Below are 17,667 nucleotides of genomic sequence, written 5' to 3'. Positions count from 1 at the left end.
CAGTATCTGTGGAGCACAGTAAAGTGAAGTACAATAAAATGAAGTATGTCTATATTTCACTATCTTCTGGCTTCCACTATTGCTAATGAGAAATGTCTTATCACTTTTCATTTGTTCCTTTGTAGGTAAGTTTTCTTTCTTTCTAGCTGTTATAGGATCTTTTCCTTTTTTTTGGTTTTCTGTAGTTTCACTATGATGTATCTTGAGTGGATTTCTTTTCATTTCTTTATATTGGGAATCATAGTTTCTTCAAACTAAGAATTTGAGTTTTGTTAATTCTGGAAAAGTCTCAGTCATAATTTTTCAAATATGGCCTCTCTTCCATTTTCTCCATTTTCTTCTTCTGGAACTCCAAATATACATTGGACCTTTGCACTTTATCATCAATGACACATTCTTTTTTCTCATCCTTTCCATTTCTTTGTGTCTGTGTTACATTCTAGGTAACTTCTTTGGGTTGTATTCTAGGTAATTAATTATTCCACTGAACTATTCAGCTATTTAATCTTTCCATTGATTTTGTACTTTCAAATATATTTTTCATTTCAGAAATTCTTTTTGATTTTCTTTTTTTTTAATTTTTAAAAGATTTTATTTATTTATTTGACAGAGAGAGAGAACAAGCAAGGGGAGAGGCAGGCAGAGGGAGAGTGAGAAGCAGGCTCCCCGCAGAGCAGGGAGCCCAATGAGGGGCTCGATCCCAGAACCCTGGGATCATGACCTGAGTTGAAGGCAGACGCTTAATGACTGAGCCACCCAGGCACCCCTCTGTGTGATTTTCTAATCACTAACCACTCTCATGCTATATTTTAACCAAGTCACACTGCTTACAGTTGCCTATATGTTGGTAGTAGTTAAAGCTGGATAATGGGTATGTGGGGGATTCATTATACACTTTCATCTACTTTTGATATGTTAAATAATTTACATAACAAGTTTAAAATTGGAGGTGGGGAAAAAGATCACACTTTAAAAGGTTGGAAACAATTGAAAAACAGGCCATATGAAAACAACTTAAACTGGGTCACCGAGAAGACAGAACTGTGGGGTGTGGAACTTTTCTTGGGATGCAGTAAAGGATTCTGAATGGGAAGAGGACAGCAGGAAGGAAGGCTGTGGATATGTGAGAGACAGGAAAGAAGTTGGAAACAGGAAATGGATTCTAAGTCTTGGTGGGAGGACACAAACTGTCTATTCATTTTTCCACGGGTACTGGAATCAGTCACTGAGAATCATCTCGTATGCTACCTTCATTTGAGTAAGATGGGTTGCTGGTGTTGGTTTCAGTGATTTTTGGAAGGTGAAAACTCTGGCTTCTGCCAGTGTAGCATCACTGCCCCATTCTAGCTAGTCCAGTATAGCCAGTCTGACTTCTTGACTTTAACTGGTGTCATCACCAACCAATCCATGACTTGTTGCTAAGAAAAAACACGTTAAGAGGTGTAAGATAGTTCAGACTTCCTTTCTTACGTGACATAATTTTCTCTTCCCACTTTCTTTCCTCTCATGAAAATTTGAAGAAAAATTTTGTTAAAATCAGTAAAGCCTCACATTCAAGTATTTTCCACACACAAAGCAACCCCTAAAATATGTCTTTGGAAGCACCAAGGTTTCTCTTGTAAACATTTTATTTTTTTAGTAAAAATTTATTTTATTTTATTTTTTTGTAGTTTTTAATTTTATTATGTTATGTTAGTCACCATACATCATTAGTTTTTGGTGTAGTGATCCACGATCCATTGTTTTCGTATAACACCCAGTGCTCCATGCAGTACGTGCCCTCCTTAATACCCATCACCGGGTTAACCAATCTCCCCTCCCCCCTCCCCTCTAAAGCCCTGTTTGTTTCTCAGGTCCATAGTCTCTCATGGTCTTGTAAACATTTTAATAACACCTCTCTCTTTAAAAAATGTGGTTGCTTATGTCATGTTACTAGATCTTTATAGCAACTTTCTTGGGTGAAGTGGTTATTATTAAGTCATTTTATAGAAGGAAGAAAAAAACAGTACTTTGTTGCTCTACTTTAGTAGCTTTGGGTTCCTTCAGTTTGATATCTCATTCCTGGCACACAGTGGGGCCCCTCAATAAATATTTGTTGGATGAATGCCATTTAAAAAATGGTTGGATTTATGAGATTTTTAAATTTTATGTACAGTTTTTTAAAAAATGAGATTCTCTTTTGGCTCCCTCCAATATAGTCTTTTCAAGTAGGAAGAAATGTCTTCAGTGACTTAGACAAGTAAATTTTTATTTGGAAAAACTGAGTTAGAAATGTCCCCTTGAGCTGTTCTCCACCCCTAAAAAGCTATCACATATAATTAACGACTTCATTGGCTACATATTTTTTTCAGGCATGATAAAATAAATTGTAATGAAAAACTTATCTTGGAAGTTTTAAGGGAAAAACCCTTTGAATCATTAAAATGTAAATCAGAAAAATAACTTCACTACTTTAGAATAAAATTTGGTAATGAAAAGTTTGATAGTGAATTGTAGTAGGATTAATCACACTCTTTATCATTTACTAAGTGATACTTGAAGCCATTATAAATGGGAAAATAAAGGTATTATAATTGTATTGCTGCTGAGATTAAGTTTTCATATATTTAAAACATTACAACAAAGACACACATGAGGGCGCTCTAATCAGTCAGAAACTGGAAGTGCATAAGCATTTCTTGTTAGGACTTAGATTTTTTAAGTCAAAACCAATACTATACAGATATACAGATGGAAGAATTAAGGCCCAAAGACATGGTGACTTTATATGCCCTATTCCTTAGAGTAAATAGAGTATTAGTATTTTTTGAAGGATTGTACAACAGTCCCTTATCAGTGAATTTATGCTGGAGATTTGACTCTCATCCTGGCAACTCTTTATTTAAAATCTTTACCCAGGGCATGGTATAACTTATTTATAAAATGTGTAGATAAAATTAGTTAGAATATTTATTTATTTATTTATTTAAGATTTTATTTATTTATTTGACAGAGATAGCGAGAGCAGGAACACAAGCCCCAGGGAGTGGGAGAGGGAGAAGCAGGCTTCCCGCTGAGCAGGGAGCCCAATGTGGGGCTCGATCCCAGCACCCTGAGATCATATTCTGAGCTGAAGGGAGACACTTAACTGACTGAGCCACCCAGGCCCCCTGTTTTGTTTTTTTGTTTTTTGTTTTTTAAATACAACACCACTTAAAAAATATAATAAAAATATAAATACAACATCACATGTGTTTTATTGTTTAGAATACAGAGGAACTCTGTTTTGCTATTTACAAAGAGTAATTTTGTTGATTCAGTTCAGCTTCTCTCTTCACCTTTGTTTCTTTTTTAAAAAATTTTAAAAATTTTTATAATTTAAAAAAATTCTTCATTTAAATTCAATTTAGTTAACAAATACTGTATTATTAGTTATTGGGGTAGAATTTAGTGATTCATCAGTTGCATCTAACACCCAGCGCTCATTACATCAGGGGCTCTCCTTAATGCCCATTCACCCAATTACCCCTTCCTCCCACCCACATCCCCTCCAGCAACCCTCAGTTTGTTTCCTAGAGTTCAGCATCCTCTTATGCTTTGCCTCCCTCTCTATTTTCATCTTATTTTATTTTTCCTTCTCTTCCCCTATGTTAATCTGTTTTGTTTCTTTTTTTTTTTTTTTTTAAAGATTTTGTTTATTTATTTGAGAGAGAGAATGAGATAGAGAGAGAGAGAGAGCATGAGAAGGGGGAGGGTCAGGGGGAGAAGCAGACTCCCTGCTGAGCAGGGAGCCCGATGCGGGACTCGATCCCGGGACTCCAGGATCATGACCTGAGCCGAAGGCAGTGGCTTAACCAACTGAGCCACCCAGGCGCCCCAATCTGTTTTGTTTCTTAAATTCCACATATGAGTGAAATCATATGGTATTTATCTTTCTCTGACTGACTTATTTTATTAGCATAATACCCTCTAGTTCCATCCACGTTGTTGCAAATGGCAAGATTTCATTCTTTTTGATGGCTGAGTAATATTCCATTGCGCATATATATATATATATATATATATATATACACACACATACCACATCTTCTTTATTCATTCATCTGTCAATGGACATCTGGGCTCTTTCCATATTTTGGCTATTGTGGACATTGTTATATAAACATTGGGGTGCATGTGCTCCTTTGAATCACTATGTTTGTATACTTTGGATAAATATCCAATAGTAGCAATTGCTGGGTCTTAGGGTAGCTCTAAGTAATCTCTACAGCCACCATGGGGCTCAAACCCCGGACCTCAAGATCAAGAGTCACATGCTCCTCCAACTGAGTCAGCCAAGTGCCCCCACAAAGTGTTAAATGTGCTTTATTTATTTTTTATTTTTTTAAAAGATTTATTTATTTATTTATTTATTTATTTATTTATTTGACAGAGAGAGACACAGCAAGAGCAGGAACACAAGCAGCGGGGAGTGGGAGAGGGAGAAGCAGGCTTCTCGCTGAGCAGGGAACCTGATGCGGGGCTCGATCCCAGGACCCTGGGATCATGACCTGAGCCGAAGGCAGATGCTTAACGACCGAGCCACCCAGGCGCCCCTAAACGTGCATTATTTATACTTAAACCTGATTCTCAACTGATTTCTCTGGTTATGATGCTTAATCTTTTTACCATCTCTGAATCTCTAATATATTCTTAGTTCTTTGGCTTTTATATAAATAAAAGTTACCAAGCTGCCTGTGGAATTTTCAGAGAGAAGGCTTATAAACATCCACAAAGATTTTATTAGAGAGGAACTATAATGAGAATATAGAATGTAGATATTCCCCCACCCAAAATCAGTCTATATATGGCAATATTTGTTTTATAGGCAAATTTTCTTCAACTTAAGTGCTACCATTGTCGTAGGAAGATTTGCTTCATTAGGCACTCCATACAACTCCATACAACAGTTCCACATTTCTACATTTGCAAAAGATTTCTTTCCTTAAATGTTAAACTCGCTTTTTTTCCCCAAGACAAAACAAAGTAAAAAATGAAACAAAACAAAACCTAGGGCTCTCAAGGAACAAGATCTCTCCTTTAAGGGGTTAGATGGTGAAAAAGAAAGTATATCATGAATCTTATTTTCTGATTTTTCTTATTAATGACATATATATCTATATATGGCATGGCTATACATTTGGTCCCTGATTTATTTGTATTTTATGAATCAGAAATTAAGCCTTTTCCTGTCCTTGAAAGTACTTGGCACTACTGTAATACAAAGCGTGGGATTTTTATTTATTTATTTATTTTATTTAAGTAAGCTCTATGCCCAATGTGGGGCTTGAACTTATGACTCCAAGATCAAGAGTTGCATGCTCTACTGACTGAGCCAGCCAGGCACCCCAAAGGGATTTTTAAATCAGGGATGCAAACACTAGATTACATTATAAATACTAAAAGTTGTGTTTCTATTTATGTTTTGTCTGTATTTAGTTAAATATATCAGACAAATAAAAATTTAATAGCATGCATATGACTCTGTATAATTTGGCCCCACCCACCACTCTGTTTCATTTCTTATTCCCATTAAGTCATTCCACATTGGTCACACTGGTCTTTCTCACAGCAAACATGCCACATGTCTGCCTGGAGCAGCACCATCGCACTTTCTGTTCCCTCTACTTGGAATATTCTTATTAATTTATTTCTTTCCTTTGATCATTGGAATGAAAGCTCTGGGATAGCAGGGGCCCTGTGTGTCTGTTTAGCAAGGGTCTCAGTAGAAAACAGATAGTACAGAATAATCCCAAGAAAGTTTTCTTTACAAAGTGGTTGTTTTTTATTATTAAGGGGTTATTTACAAAGAGGCAAGTATGGGGAAACCAGAAAGACTACTGTGGTATTCTGGAGCAGTCGTGATGTTACCATCTTTAGGCCGCAAATGGCTAAAGAAATAGTTATAGTAGCTAGTAGAACGTAAAAGAGATAGTATGTAAAGTCGGCTGACTTGGAAGATCAGTGACTCTCCCTGGAGAGACGCAGCAGCCCTCAGCGAGGGAGCCAAAAGAATTAATATTCTAATCCCATCTTCTTTTCCACTCTGATTTCTTGCCTGAACTCTCTGTTGGCCCCTGAGAACCCTTTTGATATGGTCTGTTAGGTCAGTCTCTTAAGGGCAGAGTGCAGAGTGGAGAAGGCTGAAGAGTGAATCTGGAAAGGTAAATGGAAGACATATGTCCACTACTGTATTTGCACCACCTAGAACAAAGCCAGACACAACAATTTTGGAAATGTAACAGCTTTATTGAGGTATATCACATACCATACAATTCACCCATTAAAATGTATAATTCATTGAGTTTTAATATGTTCACAGAGTTGTACAACCTTCATATTACCCCCCAAAAAGAGACTCCATACCCATTAACAGTCAGTCCCATTTTGTCCATATCCCAACCCTAAGTTACCACTGATATACTTTCTGTTTCTGTGGGTTTGCCTATTCTGGACATTTCATATAAATGGAATCATAAAATATGTGGTCTTTTGTGACTGGCGTCTTTTTCTTCTTTTCTATTAATTTATTTTTTCTTTTCTTTTTTAGGTTTTTATTTTAATTCCACTATAGTTAACATACAGTGTTGTATTAGTTTCAGATGCACAATGTTGTGATTCAGCAATTCTATACATTACTCAGTGCTCATTATGAGAAGTGTACTTTTTAACTCCTATCACCTATTTCACCCATCCTCCCACCCACCTCCCCTCTGGTAACCATCAGTTTGTTCTCTGTAATTAAGAATCTGTTTCTTGGTTTGTCTTTCTCTATTTTATTCCTTTGTTTTGTTTCTTAAATTCTACATATGAGTGAAATCATATGGTAGTTGTCTTGTTCTAACTGACTTCATTTAGCATTATGCTCTCTAGCTCCATCCATGTTGCAGCAAATGGCAGGATTTTGTTATTTTTTTATGGCTGAATAATATTCCATTGCATATATATACCACTTCTTCTTTATCCATTCTTCTATTTATGGACACTTGGGCTGCTTCCATAATTTGGCTATTGTAAATAATGCTGCAAAAACACAGGGGTACATGTATCCCTTTGAATTAGTGTTTTTGTATTTTTTGGGTAAATACCTAGTAGTGCTATTACTGGATTATAATGGTAGTTCTATTTTTAATTTTTTGAGGAAACTCCATACTGTTTTCCACAGTGGCTTTACCAGTTTGCATTCTCACCAACAGTACATGAGTGTTCCTTTTTCTCCTCCTTGCCAACACTTGTTTCTTGTGTTTTTTATTTTAGCCATTCTGATAGGTGTGAGGTGATATCTCATGGTAGTTTTGATTTGCATTTCCCTGATGTTGAGTGATGTTGACCATCTTTTCATGTGTTGGCCATCTGTATGTTTTTTGTTTTTTTGAGAAATGTCTGTTCATATCTTCTGCCCATTTTTTAATTGGATTATTTGTTTTTTGGGTGTTGAGTTGTAGAAGTTCTTTATATATATTTTGGACACTAACCTTTATCAGATATGTCATTTGCAAATATCTTCTCCCATCCAGTAGGCTGTCTTTTTATTTGGTTGATTGTTTCTTTCATGGTGCAGAAACTTTTTATTTTGATGTAGACCCAATAGTTTATTTTTGCTTTTATTTCCCTTGCCTCAGGAGACATATCTAGAAAATTGTTGCTATGGCCAGTGTCAGAGAAATTACTGCCTGTGCTTCCTTCTATGATTTTAATGGTCTCAGATCTCACATTTAGGTCTTTAATCGATTTTGAGTTTATTTTTATGTATGGTGTAAGAAAATGGTCCAGTTTCATCCTTTTGCATGTAGCTGTCCAGTTTTCCCAACACAACTTGCTGAAGAGACTTTTTCTCATTGCATATTCTCATGTCTTTTGTTGAAAATTAATTGACCATATAATTGTGGGTTTATTTTTGGGTTTTCTATCCTGTTCTATTGATCTATGTGTCTGTTTTTGTGCCAATACCATACTCTTTTGATTACTACAGCTTTATAGTATATCTTGAAATCTAGAATTGTGATGCCTCCAGCTTTGTTTTTCTTTTTTCAAGATTGTTTTGGCTCTTCAGGGTTTTTTGTGGTTCCATACAAATTTTAGGACTTATTGGTCTAGTTCTGTGAAAAATGCTTTGGTATTTTGATAGGGATTGCATTAAATCTGTAGATTACTTTGGGTAGTGTAGACATTTTAACAATATTTGCTCTTCCAATCTGTGAGCATGGAATTTCTTCACAGAGTGCAGGTTTTCACCTCCTTGGTTAAGTTTATTCCTAGATATTTTATTCTTTTTGGTGCAATTGTAAATGGGATTGCTTTCTTAATTTCTCTTTCATTTTGCTTCATTATTAGTGTATAGAAATGCCGTGGATTTCTGTAAATGGATTTGTATCCTGTGACATTACTGAATTCATTTATCAGTTCCAGTAGTTTCTTGGTGGACTTTTTAGGGTTTTCTATATATATAATATCGTTATCTACAAATAGTGAAAGTTTTACTTCTTCCTTACCAATTTGGATGTCTTTTATTCCTTTTTCTTGTCTGATTGCTGTGGCTGGGACTTCTAGTACTGTATTGAGTAAAAGTGGTGAGAATGGACATCCTTGTCTTCTTCCTGATCTTAGAAGGAAATCTCTCAATTTTTCACCATTGAGTATGATGTTAGCTGCAGGTTTCTCATATATGGCCTTTATTATGTGGAGGTATGTTCCCTCTAAACCTACTTTGTTGAGGGTTTTTATCATGAATGGAAGTTGTACTTTGTCAAATGCTTTTTCTGCATCTATTGAAATGATCATATGATTTTTATCCTTTCTCTTATTGATGTGATGTATCACCTTTATTGATTTGTGAATGTTGAACCACCTTGCATCCCAGGAATAAATTCCGTTTGATAGTGGAAAATAATTTTTTTAATGTAATGTTGGATTTGGTTTGCTAAAATTTTGTTGAAGATTTTTGCATCTATGTTCATCACAGATATTGGCCTTTAGTTCTCTCTCTCTCTTTTTTTTTATCTGGTTTTGGTATCAGAGTAATGCAGTCCTTTTAGAATGATTTTGAAAGTTTTCCTTTCTCTTCTATTTTTTGGAATAGTTTGAGAAGAATAGGTATTAATTATTCTTTAAATGTGTGGTAGAATTCATTGTGAAACCATCTGGTCCTGGACTTTTGTATGTTGGGAGTTTTGTGTTTTTTGGTTTTTTCCTGATTTAATTTCATTGCTGGTAATCAGTCTATTCAAATTTTCTATTTCTTCCTGGTTTAATTTTAGGAGATTATATGTTTCTAGGAATTTATCCACTTCTAGGTTGTCCAGTTTGTTGGTATATAATTTTTCATGATATTCTCTTGTCATCCTTTGTATTTCTGTGGTGTCAGTTGTTTAATCTCCTCATTCATTTCTGATTTTGCTTATTTGAGTCCTCTCTCTCTCTCTCTTTCTTTCTTTTTTATGAGTCTGGCTAAAGGTTTAAACAGTTTGTTGATCTTTTCAAAGAACCAGCTCCTGGTTTCGTTGATCTGTTGTCCTTTTAGTTTCTATTTCATTCATTTCTGCTCTAATCTTTATTATTTCCTTCCTTCTACTGGTTTTGGGTTTTGTTTGTTCTTCTTTCGCTAGCCCCTTTCAGTGTAAGATTAGGTAGTTTATTTGAGATTTTTCTTGCTTCTTGATGTAGGCCTGTATTGCTATGAACTTCCCTCTTAGAACAGCTTTTGCTGCATCCCAGAGATTTTGGGCCATTGTGTTTTCATTTTCATTTGTCTCCATGTACTTTTTGATTTCCTCTTTGATTTTTTGGTTGACCCATTCATTGTTTAGTAGCGTGTTACTTAACCTCCATGTATTTGTGCTCTTTCCAGATTTTCTCCTGTGCTTGATTTCTAGTTTCATAATATTGTGGTCAGAAAAGATGCATGTAATGACTTCAGTCTTTTTTGATTTGTTGAGACTTGTTTTATGACCTAATATGTGATCTATTCTGGAGAATGTTCCATGTGCACTTGAAAAGAATGTGTATTCTGTTGTTTTAGGAAGGAATGTTCTGAATATATCTGTTAAATACATCTGGTCTAATGTTCATTCAAAGCCACTGTTTCCTTGTTGATTTTCTGTTTTGATGATCTGTCCATTGATGTAAGTGGGGTATTAAAATCCCCTACTATTATTGTATTGCTATTAATACTTTCTTTATGTTTGTTATTAACTGCTTTAAGTATGTGGGTGCTCCCATGTTGGGTGCATAAATACTTAAAATTGTTATGTCTTCTTTTTGGATTGTCCCCTTAATGATTATATAGCATCCTTTTTTGTCTCTTATTACAGTCTTTGTTTTAAAGTCTATTTTGTCCAATATAAGTATTGCTACCCCAGTTTTCTTTTCACATCCATTTGCATGATAAATGCTTCTCCACCCCTTCACTTTTAATCTGCATGTGTCTTTAGGTCTGAAATGAATCTCTTGTAGACAGCATATAGGTGGGTCTTATTTTTGTATCCATTCCATCACCTTATGTTTTTTGATTGGAGGATTTAGTCCATTTACATTCAAAGTAATTATTAACAGGAATATATTTGTTGTCATTTTGTTATTTGTTTTATGGTTGTTTTTGTAGTTTTTTCTTCTTTTGGTCTTCTCTCTCATGATTAGTTGGCTTTCTTTAGTGATATACTTGGATTCCTTTCTCTTTATTTATTTATTTATTTATTTTGCATATCTATTACTGTTTTTTGATTTGTGGTTACCATTCAGTTTGTGTATAAAATGTTCTGTATATAGTGGTCTGTATTAAGTTGATAGTCACTTAAGTTTGAACCCATTCTTTACTCCTCTCCTCCCATATTTTAGGTATATGTTGCCATAGTTAACTTCCTTTTATTTTATGAATCCCTTGACTGATTTTTACATATATACTTATTTTTACTGCTTTTATGCTTCCTTCTTTCCTTACTCTTGCTTATGGTCTTTCCTTTCCACTCAAAGGATCCCCTTTGACATTTCTTGTAGAGCTGGTGTGGGGAGTCATGAATTCTTTTAACTTTTGTTTGTCTGGGAAACTCTTTATCTCCCCTTCTATTCTGAAAGATAGCCTTGCTGGATAGCTTTGGTTGCAGATTTTTTCCTTTCAACGCTTTGAATATATCATGCCACTGTCTTCTGGCCTGCTAAGTTTCTGCTGAAAAATCAGCTGACAGCCTTATGGGGTTTCCCTTGTGTTTAACTGCTTTCTTTTCTCTTGCTGCTTTTTTTTTTTTTTTTAAGATTTTATTTATTTATTTGACAGAGACATAGCAAGAGAGGGAACACAAGCAGGAGGAGTGGGAGAGGGAGAAGCAGGCTTCCCGCAGAGCAGGGAGCCCGATGCGGGGCTCGATCCCAGGACCCTGGAATCATGACCTGAGCCGAAGGCAGCCGCTTAACGACTGAGCCACCCAGGTGCCCCTCTTGCTGCTTTTAAAATTCTCTCTGTATCACTACTTTTTGCCATCTTAATTACTATGTGTCTTGGTGTGGACCTCCTTGGGTTGATTTTGTAGGGGGATCTCTGTGCCTCCTGGATCTGGATTTCTGTTTCCTTCCCCAGATTTGGGAAGTTTTCAGCTATTATTTCTTCAAATAAATTTTCTTTCTCTTCTCCTTGTGGGATCCCTATCATGTAAACGTTATTACACTTGATGGTGTCACTGATTTCCCCTAAGTCTATTCTCATTTTACATATTTTTTTCTTACTTGCTCAGCTTGATTACTTTCCATTACTCTGGCCTCTAGGTGGCTGATTCATTCTTCTGCTTCATCTAGTCTACTGTTTATTCCATCTAGTGTATTTTCTTTTTTTAAACATTTATAAAAAAGATTTATTTATTTGAGAGAGAGGGAGAAGGAGAGAGCAGGAGGAGGAGCAGGAGGAGAGGGAGAGAAACCCAAGCAGACTCCCTGCTTAAACGAGGAGCCTGACACGGGGCTCGATCTCACAACCCATGAGATCATGACCTGAGCCGAAGCCAAGAGTTGGATGCTTAACTGACTGAGCCACCCACGCACTCCCAGTGTATTTTCTTTTAAAGACTTCATTTATTTATTTTAGAGAGAGAGAGACCAGGGGGAGAAGTAGAGGGAAGGGACAAGCAGACTCTGCACTGAGTGCAGAGCCTGATGCGGGGCTTGATCCCATGACCCTGATATCATGACCTGAGCCGAAATCAGGGGTTGGACTCTTGGGTGCCTGGGTGGCTCAGTCGTTAAGCATCTGCCTTCGGCTCAGGTCATGGTCCCAGGGTCCTGGGATCGAGCCCCGCACTGGGCTCCCTGCTCCGTGGGAAGCCTGCTTCTCCCTCTCCCACTCCCCCTGCTTGTGTTCCCTCTCTCACTTTGTCTCTTTCTGGCAAATAAATAAATAAGTAAAATCTTACCAAAAAAAAGAAGAGTCAGACTCAACCAGCTGAGCCACCCATGTGCCCCTAGTGTATTTTCAATTTCATTTACTGTGTTCTTCATCTCTGATTGGTTCTTTTTAAATCTCATTGTTAAGGGTCTCACTGAGGTCTTTCACTCTTTTTCTCAAGTCCATTGAGTATCTTTATGATTATTATTTTAAATTCTCTGTGAGACATGTTACTTATCTCTGTTTCACTCAGGTCTCTTGCTATGATTTTGTCCTGTTCTTCATTTGGGGCATATTCCTCTGTCTCCTTTTTTTGTCTAACTCTCTGTATGTGTTTCTGTGTATTAGGACACAGCTATGTCTCCTGCATTGGCCTTAGGAAGAAGAGGTCCTGTAGTGCCCTGCCATGCTGTGTCCCCTGTTTACCAGAACCTGACGCTGCAGGGGTGTCTCCTATGAGTGATGCATATGCTTTGCTGTTGTGGCTAAGCTGCTTTTTCCTTCAGTCCAGTTGTCTGCAGTGGCTCTCTCTGCCTGTTGTGGGCAGCGTTTGGCCCTGTGGTGTTAGTGGGCCAGTCTGAGTATGCCTTGGGCTTGAGTTGTGTCAGACCAGGCATTTGCCAGAGATGCAGTAGTGCCAAACTGCTGGGTGCTTTCCCTGTGTTGCCCCTGAGAAGCTTCCATTTGGGGTGGGGCTTGCAGTCAACCAGTTGTCTGCCTCCAGCCTACTAATGGGACCTCCGTCTGACTGGTGTGTGTGGTTATCTTTCCCTCTCTCTGGGGCAGGAGTCATTTTGGAATGGTGCTGGCCACTGTAGAGGCTGCTTGTACACTGCCAGACCTGTGGCACCACCTTTTATTCATTCTGGCCAAGAGTGTGTTGGAGAGGGTGGTTCCACTGAAGCACAGCACTGGGGGTGGGGGGTGAGGTGTGCCAGCAAGCTTTGTATGCCTCCAGTCTTCTGCAGGAGGGTCCCTTCAGTGCGGGGACTGAAGTGGTCCATTTGCTTCACAGAAGCACAGCATGGGCGTGGGATCGTAGGCAGGACAGTGGTACCAGCAACCTTTGCGCACCCCCATTTTTCTGTGGAAGGGGCTTTGCAGCTCCTGGACTGAGGCAGGATGTCCAAAGGGGTAGATTGGCAGAAGCACAGTGCAGGAAGGTGATGGCAGTGCTAGCAAGTTAGGTAGTGAGTCTCATAGGTGGCCATGTGTTTATGCTGGGGGTGGGGAGGGAAATGGTACCTGCCAGTTCCTTTGTTCCTAAAGAAATTCCCCAGCTATTTCTGTCCCTCTGGCATACACTCTGAGTTTAGTAAAAAACTCCCTCCCATATGTCCCAAGGGCCTTTCAAAACTACTGCTTCTATGCTGTGTCTTTGTGTGCTGTTTGTTGTACTTTCTCTTTAAGGACAGGGACTCAGTTTCCTTATACCCTTCTGGCTCTCCTAGAGCTGAGCCTGCTAAAATTCCAGGTTTTAAGTCCCGCTGGTTGTAATAACTTATGAAATTCAGCCCCTTTGCTGTTCAAAGCCAAATGTTATGGGGATTCATCATTCCCATTTGGCTTCCTGCTCTGGGGTGTATTTCTCTCCCCTCTCTGTGCCTATGGCATCCTCCTTCCCACAGACAGCCCCATGAGTCCCTTTAGTTCTCAACTGCATCTCTGCCCTTCTTACCTTCTTTGATGTGGCTTCTTCTCTACATTTAGTTGTAGAGTTTGTTCTGCCGGTCTTCAGGTTGTTTTCTGGGTTATTTACACTGGTTTTGAGTGTTACCTGGTCATAGTATCCATCGGATGAGGTGAGACTAGCATCCTCATACTCTGCCATCTTCCCCAGATGACTGGCTTTTTTTGCTTAGCATGTTTTCAAGTTCATGTGTGTTATGGCATTTATAAGTACTTCATTCCTTTTTATTACTCAGTGATATTCCATTGTATGAATATGCTTCATTTTATTTATTCAGTCATCAGTTTCTTGGTGTTTGAATTGTTTCTGCTTTTGGCTATTATGAATAATGCCGCTATGAACATTCGTTTACAAGTTTTTATATGGACATATGTTTTCATTTCTCTTGGAAATATGCCTAGAAGTGGAATTGCTGGGTCATGTGTTAACTATATGTTTAAACTTTGAAGAATTGCCAGATTGTTTTCCAGAGCAGTTATACCATTTTCATTCCCACCAGCAATGTATAAGGGTTCTTATTTCCCTACATCCTTTCCAGCACTTATTATTATCTATCTTTTTTATTATAGCCATCCTAGTGCATTTTAAATGGTATCTCATTGTGGTTTTGATTTGTATTTCCCTGATGGCCAGTGATGTTGAGCATCTTTTCATGTGCTTATTGGCCATTTGTATATTTTTTTGGAGAAATGTCTATTCAAATCTTTTGCCTGTTTTTAAATTGAGTTATTTCTTTTTTAAAAATGGAATCATAGGGGTTCTTTATATATTCTAGATGCAAGTTTTTTTCTCCCATTCTGAGTTGTTTTTCATGTTCTTTTTTTTTTTTAAGTTTTATTTATTTAAGTAATCTCTATACCCAACGTGGGCCTCGATGTAGACCTATTCATACTGACATCAACAGATGTCTAACATATATTAAATGAAAAAGAAAAGCCAATTACAAAGCAGAATGTAAAGTATAATATCATCTTTATTTTTATTAAAAGTATAAGAAAAATTCTCCATATAAGGGATATAGCTATATACGTGTGAAAAGGCAAGTTAAATGTTAAATGTTAAATTATGAGTGTTTTCCATTGCTGCCCCTGCTCTCCCAACCTTTTTAAGGAAGGATGAGTCCTTTATTTACTTGACTAATGAGCCAACTGTGGGATTACTTTGGCTGAAAACTGAAAAAGCCTACAGACTGCTTTACTTGAGAAAAGAATAGAGAAACATAAAGGAAAAGAAAGGGAAGGGGAAGGAAGTTTGAGGAAAGGTGCGTATGAGTATGGAGGGAGAGAGCATGAGCGTGAGAGCAGTTTTGTGAGGTGGAGAAAAAATGGCTAAAGTAGACACTTTGGAAGTTTTATGGTGATATGCAATATCATTTTCATGTTATTCATTTTCTCACATGAAAAATGTAAAATTGTGGCATTTGTTTCCTTATTTCAAGGCAAAAGTTTAGTGAAATAAAAATGACTTTTCAGGGGCGCCTGGGTGGCTCAGTCGTTAAGCGGCTGCCTTCGGCTCAGGTCATGATCCTGGGGTCCTGGGATCAAGCCCCACGTCCGGCTCCCTGCTCAGTGGAGAGCCTGCTTCTCCCTCTCCCTCTGCCTACTTGTGCTCTCTATCTCTTTGTCAAATAAATAAATAAAATCTTTAAAAAAAAATGACTTTTCATTCTACCCAATGCTTTTCAATCAAAGCTTTCTCATTGATAATACTAAAACAATCAGCTGCCTTTATTTTTGAAGGCGTTGACTAAACTTAATTTTCATTACAGGTATTTGTTCAAGTGCTGTAGCAATTGGGATTGTCAGCTATATAAGATGTGTATATGTGTGTATAATCACCTATTGTTTAACACTTTTATCAGCTTCAGTTCATAGCCTTCTGCAGTTTCAGTAACTGCTTGCTTGTATATAATTTTTTTCTTCTTTTTAAAATAGACTAAAAAATTTTTTAAAACAAAAGACTATTTTTCAGAGCAGTTTTAGGTTCACAGCAAAACTGAGAGGAAAGTACAGAGAATTCCCATGTACACCCTGTTGGCACATATGCATAGCCTTCCCCATTATCAACTATAGAGTGGTACATTTGTTAAAATTGATGAACCTACACTGACACGTCATTATTTTCCAGAGTCCGGAGTTTACATTACTGTTCAATCTTGTTGTTATATATTCTATAGGTATGGACAAATGTGTCATGACATGTATCCACCACTATAGTATCATATAAAGTAGCTTCACTGACCTATTCAGTCAGTGAAGATTCTCTGTGCTCCATCCATTCATCCCTCCCTCCCTCCTAAACCCTGGCAAACACTGATCTTTTTACTGTCTCAATAGTTTTCCTTTTCCACAATGTCATATGGTTGGAATTGTACAGTATGTAGTCTTAAGATTGGCTTCTTTCACTTAATAATATTCATTTAAGTTTTCTCTGTGGCTTTCTTTTTAGTGCTGAATACTATTCCATTGTCTGAATGTTCCACGGTTTATTTATCCATTCACCTAATGAAGGACATTTTGGTTCCTTCCAAGTTTTGGCAATTATGCTATAAACATCCATGTCCAGGTTTTTGTGTGCACTTAACACACAAAACTCCTTTGGGTATATATCAAGGAGCTCAGTTGCTGGATTGTTTGGTATGGGTATGTTTAGTTTTGTTAGAAACTGCCAAACTACCTTCCAAAGTGGCTATACCATTTTGTAATCCTAAAAGCAATGAATGAGAGTTCTTGTTGCTCCACATCATTGCCAGCATTTGATATTAGTTTGTGGATTTTGCCATTCTAATAGTCGTGTAGTGGTATCTTGTTTTAATTTGCATTTCTCTGATGACATATGAGTACCTTTTCATATGCTTATTTGAAAGTGTCTATCTTTTTTGGTGAGATGTCTTATAAGGTCTTTGGCCCATTTTTAAATCGGGTTGTTTGTTTTCTTTTTTCTTTTTTTTTTTTAAGATTTTATTTATTTATTTGACAGAGAGAGAGTTAGCGAGAGCAGGAACACAAGCGGGGGGAGTGGAAGAAGGAGAAGCAGACTTCCCGCGGAGCAGGGAGCCCGATGTGGGGCTCGATCCCAGGACCCCGGGATCATGACCTGAGCCGAAGGCAGACGCTTAACGACCGAGCCACCCAGGCGCCCCTGGGTTGTTTGTTTTCTTATTGTTGAGTTTTAAGAATTCTTTATGTATTTTGGATAACAGTCCTTTATCTAATACACCTTTTGCAAATACTTTCTCTCAGTGTGTGGCTTATCTTTTCATTCTCTTGACAGTGTCTTTTGCAGAGCAGAAATTTTTAATTTCAATGAAGTCCAGCTTGCCATTTTTTTCTTTCTTGGTTCATCCCTTTGATCTGGCAACTAAAAAGTCACCCCCAAACCCAAGGTCATCTAGGTTTCCTCCTATGTTATTTTCTACGAGTTTTATAGTTTTGTTTTTTATATTTAGGTCTCCATATCAGCTTCAGAATTAGTTTGTCAATATTCACAAAATAATTTCTTAGGATTTTCACTGGGATTGATTGATCTATAGATCAGGTTGGGAAGAACTGGCATCTTTTTTTTTTTTTTAAGATTTTATTTATTTATTTGA

General features: G+C 37.3%; 1 protein-coding gene across 2 annotated transcripts in view; it reads left to right on the top strand.

The window, feature by feature from the left end:
* The window catches only part of RPS6KB1 (ribosomal protein S6 kinase B1), a 92,299-nt gene extending 74,993 nt beyond the window's left edge, over positions 1 to 17,306 (top strand). Inside the window, exon 17 of one of the 2 annotated variants that reach the window (XR_013444611.1) lies at positions 17,055 to 17,306. The gene's annotated coding sequence lies outside the window, so the exon portion shown is untranslated. Of the gene's footprint in view, positions 1 to 17,032 lie in introns of both variants that reach the window. The other variant, XR_013444612.1, reaches the window with a different exon arrangement.
* Positions 17,307 to 17,667: the final 361 nt, after the last annotated feature.

Source organism: Halichoerus grypus, chromosome 2 (assembly GCF_964656455.1).
Source record: "Halichoerus grypus chromosome 2, mHalGry1.hap1.1, whole genome shotgun sequence".
NCBI classification, from domain to species: domain Eukaryota; kingdom Metazoa; phylum Chordata; class Mammalia; order Carnivora; family Phocidae; genus Halichoerus; species Halichoerus grypus.
This window is presented reverse-complemented; position numbering and strand designations above follow the sequence as displayed.